Consider the following 11787-nt stretch of genomic DNA (forward strand, 5'->3'; position numbering starts at 1 on the left):
GAAGCTAATTAACTACTATTATGATTTTAAAACTGAAGAAATACATTACTGGGGTTATGGAGGAAAATGGACTCGGTGAAACCTTGATTAACTGGATGAAGCTCTAAATGGTAATGTAACTTAAAATTGTTGGTTGTAATCAGTTGCTGTTGGCCAGGTTGCCATGAGAACGGATGAAAGATTTGTCGGGTTGGTTCAGTTTGAAGCCAGGAGGAAGAACCAGAAAGGAGAATGTACAAACTTACCCTTTTAATTAAAACTTAAGTCGGTCCTGTTTTTGGTGTATCGAAGCAAGCCTCAAGTTTTAATTGGTAGTGATTATAGTGATACGAGTTGCCGTGCGAGCACCTTTGATCGCGGAATTATCAAAGGTGGGTCGAGGAGAAAATAATAAGAATCACAAGAACAATTCAGTTGTGGCGAAAGAAAATACCTTCTTTAGATTATGAGAATAAAAATAGTTTTACAATCTCTCACAATCTCACTAGAATTGAAGAACAATCTCTCCCAATTCTCTAATACAATCTAATCTCCTCTGATTGTTTAGAAACCCTAAAACAATCCTTTATATAGGTGTACAAACGTGGATGACAATTTGGTAAATAACCAGACCCAAAACCAACAGGAATTCGTGTGAACAGAAACCCAAACGAACCAGGGAACCATCGATGAGTCGACTCATGACTGAGATGAGTCGACTCGTCCGAAACTGGACAAAACTCAAAAACCAGCGATGAGTCGACTCATGACAGTCATGAGTCGACTCAAGCTGATGAGTCGACTCATGACTGTTATGAGTCGACTCACAGGCTGAAAACTGGATACTTCGATTCTTCTGCTCGTCGTCTCGTTCCACGCTTCCTCCTGCGTTCCTTTGTACTGTTTGACACCTCTATTCTCATGCTATCATGAGAATCATCTATCCTCAAGCTCCCATGATGATCGCTAAGTTCCGAAGAGAAGATACACCCGTATCATACAGAGTACGTATTTTCTTTTTCGAGTTCGATATCACTAGGTCATCGAGTAATGTTGTTGCTCTGCAGATATTTATTTTCTTTTTCTTTCTTATTTTGGGTTTGGAAGAAGTGTGGATAAATCTTGATGCTTAACATTGACAAGAGGCTCCTCAGAGGAGGGGATTAGGATTGTTGCTTCTCTCTTCCCCTGTATAATAACGTGAAGTGACACCGGCAAAGCTAATATAGATAAATTCCGTAAAGGTTAGCAGTGGGGGTTTAATACATGGTTTTGTTGATCTCTAAACATATTTACTGTTTGTTAGATAGAATGCTAAAATGTTTTACTTGTTGGAGCAATCAACAACAAATCAAATAGAAGTGTAATATATATGAGGAGAGATTTAGTGGGAGAAGCAAATAGAAAAGCTATTTTTAACTCTCGGTTACTGTAGCTACAATACTCGGCCCCTGTCTTTTATTTTTCTTTTAGGTTGAAGGATGTATGAATGCCTATTTAAATGCTTTACAAAGTGTTTCATAATAGAATTATAGTATAACGATATATAGTATTAACTTCAACATCCTCCCTTAATCCTAATTCTGTAAGGTCTTCATTCCCATCATGTGCTTCAACTTGACAAATGCTTCAAACTTTAAAGGTTTCGTGAGGATGTCCGCAACTTGATCTCTAGACTTGCAATAAATCAACACGATCTCGTTCTTCTCAACATTGTCTCGTAAAAAATGGTAACGAGTATGAATATGTTTGCTCCTTCTATGAGTGACTGGATTCTTTGCCAAATCAATTGCGGACTTGTTGTCAACATAAATCTTCGTAGGATCTTGAACTTGAATATGAATCTGACTTAGCACATTGCGTAACCAAATTGCTTGACAAGCACTCGACGTAGTTGCTACATACTCCACTTCACAAGTTGAGTGCAACAATAGACTGCTTCTTCGACGACCATGAAAATGCAGTGGTGCAAAAAATGAAGACATAGCCAGAAGTGCTTTTACGATCATCATGGTCTCCACTCCAATCACAATCAGAATAGTCTACAACATCACAATTGTTAGCTGAAGAATAAAACAAACCATGATCATAAGTCCCTTTTAGATACCGCATAATTCTCTTTGTAAGTTGTAGATGAGATTGGCAAGGGGTCTCCAAATATCTGCTGATTAAACCAACTCCATAGGTTATATCTGGCCTTGTGCATGTGAGATATCTCAAACTCCCAACAATTTGTCTAAAATATGTAGGATCAACTTCCTCACCATCACCTTCTCGAGATAATTTAGTACCAACCTCCACAGGAATTCTAATAGGATTACAATCAAACATCTGAACCCTCTTCAACAACTCTGCACAATACCTCCTTTGACATATGAAAATCCCATCATCTCCTTGAACTACTTCAATACCAAGAAAATAAGATATCAAGTCAAGATCAGAGTTGTTTATCTTCACATATAAGACATGTTCGGAGGAGCACTTCTGAAATCCACTTTCTTAAAAGAAAGAATCAATTCTTTTGTTCCATGCTCACGGCGTCTGCTTCTGCCCGTACAAGGCTTTTTTAAACTTGTATACTTTATGCTCGTATCCTTTCTTCACAAATCCAGGTGGCTGCTTCACGAAAACTTCTTCTTCAAGTGGCTCATTAAGAAAAGCTGACTTCACGTCCAATTGATGAATAGTCTAATGCTTCTATGCAGCCAGGGCAATTATTGATCTAACAGTTTTAATTCTAGCAATAGGAGAAAATACCTCTTGGTAATTATAATCAGGCCTTTGCTCGTAGCATTTCTCCATCAATCTTGCTTTATACCGCTTAACCTTGCCGTTCGCTTTAATCTTTATTTTGAAAACCCACTTCACATCGATCACATTTATCCACTTATTGTCTTGAATAGCCTCTTCAAACATAACTGGCTCACAATTTGCATACATTACAAAGTGCACTATATCTCCATCTGTATCAACATCATCATCTGGAGTTACTTCATAATCTCTCAAGAGAACTGATGGTTGGCGATTTCTTCTTGGTCTTTCAACTTCTAATAGAACTTGCGGGGTTGGAGCTTCAAGAGCATTGGCTGGTGGTGCTTCTTCAGTTACAACAAGGACCTCGTCTTCAAGAATATCAAGGAGAGTACGTCGTGAATCATTTTGTGCTTCTAGATCTCAATTCCAAGCTTCTTCTTCAGCAAACATAACATCTCTGCTTACAATCATCTTCTTTGTAGTAGGATTGTAGAGTTTGTAGCCCCTACGCTTGTAGCTAATAAAAAACTGTCTTCTCTCCTCTATCATAAAATTTCTTTCTTCTTTCTGCTGGAATATGAGCATAAGCAATGAAGCCAAACACTTTGAGATGTCTTACACTTGGCTTATAACCAGTCCATGCCTTTTCAGGAGTAACATTATCAACATACTTTGTTGGTGATTTGTTCAACAAGTATACAGTGCATGAGATAGCTTCACCCCAAAAACAATTTGGCATACCTTTGGCCTGTAGTATGCTTCTCGCCATGTCAAGTATCGTCAGGTTTTTTTCGTTCAGCGACGCCGTTATGTTGAGGTGTATAGGGAAAAGTGACATCATGCTTTATTACTTCTTTTGCACAATACTTATTAAATTTATTAGAAGTATATTCACCTTCTCCATCTGTTCGTAACACCTTGATAAAGTAACCGATTTCCTTCTCATTTAGGGCTTTAAAGCTCTTAAAATACTCAAAGACTTTAAAATTTTACTGCAAAAGTAGACCCATATTTTCCTTGTGAAACCATCAATAAAAGTAAGGAAATATCAATTATTGCCATTGGATATAGTGTTCATAGGACCGCACACATCTGAATGAACGAGCCTAAGAGGCTTCTTTGTCAATACCAAAGGATGATCCATGTTGCTTTCCAAGAATACAACCTTCACACAACTGTTCGGGATGATCTATCACGGGCAAGCCTCTCACCAAATTTCTTTGTGCGAAACTTCAGACTGCGAAAGTTTAAATGTCCAAACCAAAGATGTCGCAATCAAGACTTATCTTTCCATAATAGCATTGAAGCAATGATAAACATCATTCTGGATGTCAACTCGAAATATGCGATTATTTGTCATAGAGGTTTTAAGGATAAATACACTTCTTTTATCAAAGATTAGGAGTTGATGACCAGAGAAGCGCAGATCATACCCCTTTCAAGAAGTTAGCCCATACTGAGTAAATTGTTCTTCATATTCAGCACATAGAATACATCGGAAATAAACTTGTGGTCTCCGTTCTTCAGCTTGATTAGAACTCCCCCTTTTCCCATCACTGGTATAGTGTTGTTATCGGCAAACTTGACTTTGGACCAAATCGACTCATTTAGGTCCACAAACAACTCCTTCTTTCTGCACATGTGATTAGAACACCTAGTGTTAAGAGACCATGTGTTATAGTTTAATTTTTCACCGGCTGTCGTGACCATCAATAAAGTATGGTTGTCTTCATCACCTCTTTCTTGTGTAAACCGAACTTCTTCTCCGGATTGGGAATTATCCTGGTACTTGCACTCCTTTGCATAGTGGCCATATCTATGACATATGTAACATTCGCTATCGATAATTTAAATTTAATTGATAATTGCTTCTCTGATTGCCGACATCTCTTTGATTATTGTTATAACTGCCACATCCTTGACTATTGTAGTATCCGTGTCCTTGGTTGTTGTAATTCCCATATCCTCGTTCTCTTCCACGGGAATTTCCTCCTCGCTGGTCTCTTTCGTACTGTGCTCCTTTCTTAACTCCATGGTACGATGTCTCCAAAATATCTCATGCTTGCTTTGCTGTAGTTGCTCCGTCGATCTTCTCAAAAACTGTATCATTAACTCCTTGATTGATGTAGAATAACGTCTTTCGATCCTTCTTCTTGATTTCACTATGGGCTTTCTTCTTGGCTTCACTTGTGCTATATGCGAGATCATGCGAGATCGGTAACTCCGTTCTCTATGACACCCAATATATCTTGATATTCAAACAACACATTCATCTGCAGTCTCCACCGGTGATAATTCTTCCCATCCAATATAGGAATAGAAGGCGACATTGTCCCGTTTAGATTGTTCATGACTCTGATATCACTGTTGGAGCAATCAACGACAAAACAAATATAAGTATAATATATATGAGGAGAGATTTAGTGGGAGAAGCAAATAAAGAAGTTGTTTTTAACTCTTGGTTACTGTAGCTACAGTACTCAGCCCTTCTCTTTTTTTTTTCCTCTTAGGTAGAAGGGTGCATGAATTCCTATTTAAAGGCTTTACAAAGTGTTTCTTAATAAAATTCTAGTATGACTATAATTCCTAGAGATAACTAACTCAAATCCTTTTAGAATTAGGATTAACTTCAACATTTTGCATGATTAAGTTTCTTGTTCATCCTTGGATGACTATTTAGTTACCTAAATCCTAGACAATGAATTTTTCTGTACACGAGAATAATATTGTGTTATTTACAGTGCTATTTATCTCATGAACGGACATACCTTGTTCATGATAGATGATATTAGGGTTTATTGCATTTGGATTTTAGAATAGAAAGTGAACCTTATTAATTCAAGTAGCGTACATGTAGATTGCAAATATAAATATAACGCTTTTATTACTGTAAATATACATCGAAGTGACTTTTGTATCACACTTTGATTGTTGACGCCACCGCTGCAGCCACGCCATTGCTAATACTTAGGCAATGCAGCATTTGTCCTTGTTATGCGCTCTTCTAAGCATTCATTGTTGGAATTAATTAAAATATTTAAGTTTCTTCTTTAATGCAAATATGATCTTTTGAGGGGTGTATTTGCATAATACCTATTTCCTTCCTTATATTATTCTCAATGTTACGTTTTCTAAAGATCCCGATAATTTTTCATTATTCTCAATGTTACGTTTTCTAAAGATCGCGATAATTTTTCCGCTCTCTACTTCCTTTCTTTCTCCGAGCATTAAAAAAAAATCCCCATGATTCCTCCGCTCTCTCCTTCCTTTTCTCCGAGTGTTACTCCTTCCTTTTTTCCGAGCATTACTTCCTTGATGGCAGCGATTATCACAATGGGACAATCAAGATTGCTACAAAAGGGGATCTCAATGAAGGATAAAAAATACAAGGAAAAAGTGCGCAACCGCTAATCTCTTTCTCATATTCTCTACAATTTGATTTCTAATTTTATTTTGGGGCAAACATCCATTGAGCAAGAGACCAAAATTCGCAGTAAACTTTGGTGCCAGTCTTCTCGAGGGTTCTTACCGCTAGGCGTGGTCGCATCGAATCGCCTCTACAAAAGCGACGACTATTATTCTAGGGCAGTGATCACACGATTACCCCTCTTCAGGACTGCATTTCTAACCTTTTGAAATTCCTCTTTTTGATTATTTGCAGTGATTATCTAATAATCTAGAACAATAGTCTAATTATATTATTTCTGTTTCAAATAATCAATCTGTAATATTGTGTTCTGTCATTCATTTTGTTTGCCTAATTTCTGTTTTCCTAATCTCTAAGTTTTAACTGTTGCATTTATGTTTTCAAGCATCAGATGCTAAGTAATATGTTGCTTTGCCTATTGTTAAACGAATGACGGAATAAGGTTTACAAAAGACATCATATGTTTAAGATGTTCATATGTTAATATCTTGCTTTATCTATTGTGAACTCTGTTAAAACATCTTGCTGCAACTTTGCTTGTCCTTTGAAAACTATCTCAAAAAAAAATTAAATTAAAAGATTTGAGTTACCACCACATTAATGCTTGTTCAATGTTTCATATCATTCAATTGCTTTTACTAATCTATATTCATTTGCTTAGTTTATTTGTTAGACTAAATACTTGTTGCTTCTATACTATATAGTGTCCTTTTAAGTTAAAAAAAAATTTATTCAGAACATTGCATAACCAGCAAAGCAATTTTATATCTGTATTTTTAATAGTGTCAGTGTGTATATACTTCATATTTATCCATTCTTGATAGCATATCATTGTGAGTTTTAATTTGCTTCTATTTTGTAAGCCATTGTCATATAGTTCTAAGCTTGTACCTCACAAACAATTCTTTTATGAGATCCTTTGAAATACCAAGGCTAGCAATTTTATTTTTAGACTTTATGGCTAGTTTAGATCTGTCTAAGTCAGTCAAGCCTGAGAAGTTCACCGGCTTGAACTACAAATGGTGGGTTAATTAGATGAAATATTGGCTTACAACTTTAGGACTTATTTCTGCTATTGATTCTGACTTAATTTTCTTTATCAACACCTACGCCCTCTTCATCATCACAAGCTGAACTTACCTCCACACCTTCCACATCATCCGAAATTTTCAAATCTCCTGAGGAAATAAACTTTCATTGTTACAACCGAATCCTTAGTACTCTTTCAGACAAATTGTATGACATTTATTATGAGTATAAGGATACAAAATATTTGTGGGTAGCACTAGAGTCTGAATACCGTTTAGATGATGCCGGTATAGAATGTTTCTCCTCCTCCTCCTTTAATAAGTTTGTTATGGTAGATAGTAAACCCATCAATGATCAGCTCTATGAATTTCAAGACTACATCTGATACCTTCAGTTGAAAGGAAATACTTTCTCTGAAGAATATAAGGTATCTAGTATTATTGATAAACTTCCTCCTTCTTGGTCTGACTTTGCTAAAGATCTCCGTCATCTACAAGGTGACTTGACCCTTGTACAAGCCCTTAAAGGTATTAGGATTGAGGACCAACATAGGAAAAACTCCAAGCCAAAAAATAAAATGAAAACAAAAGTAAACCTAGTGGAAGAAAAGCCTAAGAACTTTAGAAACCAAAATCACAAACCCAAGGGTAAGAATTTCAAGAAGAAGAATCATTCCTATCGTCCTAACCAATATCCTAATCTCTCTAGAAACCACAAACCTTTTAGCCAAAAGTCTGAGACTAAATTTTGCTATGTCTATGGGAGAAAATCTCTCTAGAAACCACAAACCTTTTAGCCAAAAGTCTGAGACTAAATTTTGCTATGTCTATGGGAGAACCAATCATCTTTCGACTCAGTGCTATTAGCCAAAAGTCTGAGACTAAATTTTGCTATGTCTATGGGAGAACCAATCATCTTTCGACTCAGTGCTTCTACCGAAAGAAAGCTCCTGTCAAGAATCTTGTAGGCGTAAATGGTGGAGAAGCAAGTTATAGGGTCAACATAGTAGAAAATAACTCAGACTCCTTTAGGTTGGCTTCTTCTTCTTATGTAGTAAATTTTACCACTATTTCTGATGACTGGTGGTTAGATTCTGGAGCAAATATTCACATTACTTCTAATCGCTCTTGGTTTTAAACTTATCAGGAATCAAGTGGAGGGAGTGTAATTCTAGTAGATGACTCGACTAGACAAGTAATGGGAAGTGGATGTGTGGATCTAAAGATGACTTCCAGGAAGATTTTTAGATCCACACACCTACCAAGAAGCCATGGATTCTTCTGAAGCTCCTTTTTGGAAAGAAGCCATAGATAGTGAGATTAAATCGATTATAGAAAATAATACTTGGTTTTAACTGACTTACCTCCAGGATGTAAACCAGTTGGTTGTAGATGGATTTTAAAGAAGAAATTAAGACCTGAGGGAACCATTGAGAAATATAAAGCTAGACTAGTAGCAAAAGGGTATACTTAAAAAAGGGTATTGACTATTTTGATACATACTCCCCTGTAGCTAGGATTTCAACTATTAGAGTTCTTCTAGCCTTAGCTCCTATTCACAAGATGACTATTCACCAAATGGATGTTAAGACCACTTTCTTAAATGGCGATCTCGAAGAAGAGATTTATATGGACCAACTGGAAGGGTTCAAAGCCAAAGGTCAAGAAAGAAAGGTCTGCAAATTGATGAAATCTCTATATGGGCGTAAACAAGCTCCTAAATAATGGCACCAAAAATTTAACAAAATCATTACAGAATATGGTTATTCTATCAATGAGTTTGATAAATGTGTTTACTCAAAAGTTATTCACAATGATTGTGTCATCTTGTGTTTGTATGTGTAAGCGATCTAAAAATCACTACAGATAGCTAGTCCCCACAAATGATGGAGGTTACGATCTAACGACTTTCATATTAGTCAATTGAAGTTATAATTTGACAATTCTCACATCTTCAAAAGCCAGAGCACAAGGGTTACAAGATGATGACTTTTGTATTCTGAGAAGATTTGATGCAAAGGTGACACAAAGATTACAAATTGACGATCTTTGTGTCTCCGAAGCCGAACGTGATCCTCGCAGCCGAACGTGATCCTCGCATTTTAATAGCTAAACGCGGAGGTCGACCCTCACATAGATGCGGAGGTCGACCCTCACGTAGACGCGGAGGTCATAAACATGGAGGTCGCTAGACGCGGAGATCGACCCTCGCATAGACGCGGAGGTCGCTAAACACGGAGGTCAACCCTCGTGTAGACGCGAATGTCGCTAAACACGGAGGTTGCTAAATGCGGATGTCGTAAATGCGGAGGTCGCTAAATGCAGAGGTCACCTTCGCGTTTCAAAAAATTAAACACGAGGATCACTCCTAAATGCGAATCTTAGGTTTGACTGATTCAAACACATTTTAAATAGTTCTAAAACCATTTTGTACGTAATGAGGGCAATAAACCCCCATTATGGAGTGATTTAAGGGGTCAGTTACACCCCTTAAATGCGAGAGCTTGATTAAGGCTTTTTGAGAGATTTTTGGCTTGGTTTTTGAGCCATTTTCGGTTGAAGAACTTTGAGATCAGCCCTGGGCTTATTTCAGTTCAAAAGGATTGACTTCCTCTCTAAAATTAACTCTTTTACAGAGTTCTTAAACTCATCCAGAGTTCTTAAACTTGTTTAGAGTTCTAAACTTCAACTTCAAGTCAAGAGGAATAGATGAACATTCTATGAAGTGAAGTGCTCAGATTGTCAACGAGATACAAGAGTCAAACTCCTATCGCCACCAAGAAGGACCCAGGTTTAAACAAAGAAAAGGATCTCTGTCGATTCCTTCTCTCTTTTGTAAATCAGGAAACCAATAAGAAAAATTATAATTTCTTTTTCTAAGTCAGTTAGAGAGAAATTGCTGTGAGAGATTATATTTATTCTTTTCCTAAATCAGTTAGGGAGATTAATACAAATTGTATTCTTAATTTTCTCACAAAATTTCTAACAAACAATATGTAGATGATGTTATAATCTTTGGGACCTCAATCGAAGTCGTTTTAGAAGCTAAATATCATTTGTCAAAAAAATTTGACACGAAAGATCTTGGAGAAGCTGATTTGATTCTTAGAATAAAAATCTCAAAAACTTCTAAAGGCATTTCTTTGAGTCTATCCTATAGCATAGAGAAAATGTTATAGAAATTTGAATTTCCTAAGTGCAAACCTGTGAGTACACCTTATAATTCCTCAGTCAGCTTGAGTAAGCATGATGGTGAGCATATATCCCAATATAGATATTCACAATTGATAGGCTCTCTTCTTTATGTGACTAACCGAACCAGACCTGACATTGCTTATGCGGTAGGTAGACTAAGTAGATACACTAGTAACCCAAGTCAAGAATACTAGAATGCATTAGAAAGAGTCTTTAGATATTTGATAGGTACAACAAACTATTGTTTAACTTATACTGGATACCCTGATGTGATTGAAGGGTATAGTGATGCTAACTGGGTCACTGATTCTGACAATGTGAAGTCTACTTCTGGATTTATTTTTTATGCTTGGCGGTGCTGCTATATCTTGGAAGTCTTGTAAACAAATAGTGATTGCTAGAAGCACCGTAGAGTCTAAACTTATAGCTTTAGATTCTTGCTGCTCAGAAGCTGAATGATTGGAGAACCTTATATCTGAGCTCCTTTTTGTGTCTGGACCTATTCCTCCTATATCTATTCACACAGACTCCAGATCCACTATAGAACTTTTAAAACAAAATACCATCAATAAAAAGTTGAACATACATCTGCGGTTAAGATTTAAATCTGTGCAGAACCTTATAGGAAAATATGTTGCCTTGGATTTTATAAAATCAGAGAAAATTTTGGCAGATCACTTGACAAAGGGTCTATCTAGGAGTGTGATCCTAGAATCATCGAGGGAAATGAGGTTAAGCCCATAGTAGAGTTTACTGACAGTGGGAACCAACCTTTGATTGATGAGTTATCCTCATGAAAAAGGTTCAATGTGGTAGAAACAAGTTGGATTGATGATCTCATGTGGAGCACTGACCTTTGGAGTTATAATCCTTTTGTAGTGTTAGATGCATTTATGACTTGCACCATGCTAACTACTTCCTCATTCCTATGGTGATAGTACTCCTATGATGTGACTGAGCAGGATGAGTTCTACTCTTAATAAGTCCAACCTTTGTGGGGGGTGCAATATCTAGTCACAGTACCCTTGGAGGACTTACCTACGTGAGAGGAACCGTGACGGCCGTGGTTGAGGACATAGGGCCGATTCCTAGTAACTCTCATGAGATGATTATTGTGAGCATGGACATTATTGCTCCGACCTGCTCACTCAATAAATGGATGCATATTATGTGTGCTTTTATTAATTTCTGATCAAGGGGACTACTTCAAGGTCTAATCCATTATGCCCCTCAGATTACGACAAATGCCACTAAGTAAAGATTCAAAACCGAAAACTATCTTTGCTGAATTCATAATATGAGGTTGCTCGACCTATATTTTATTACCATTATTATTGTTGTTATTATTATTATTCTTTTATTCCCCAAAACTCAATCTTTTTTTTTTGGGGGGGGGGGGGGGGG

This window comes from Asparagus officinalis, chromosome 4, assembly GCF_001876935.1.
Source record: "Asparagus officinalis chromosome 4, Aspof.V1, whole genome shotgun sequence".
Taxonomy (NCBI): Eukaryota; Viridiplantae; Streptophyta; class Magnoliopsida; order Asparagales; family Asparagaceae; genus Asparagus; species Asparagus officinalis.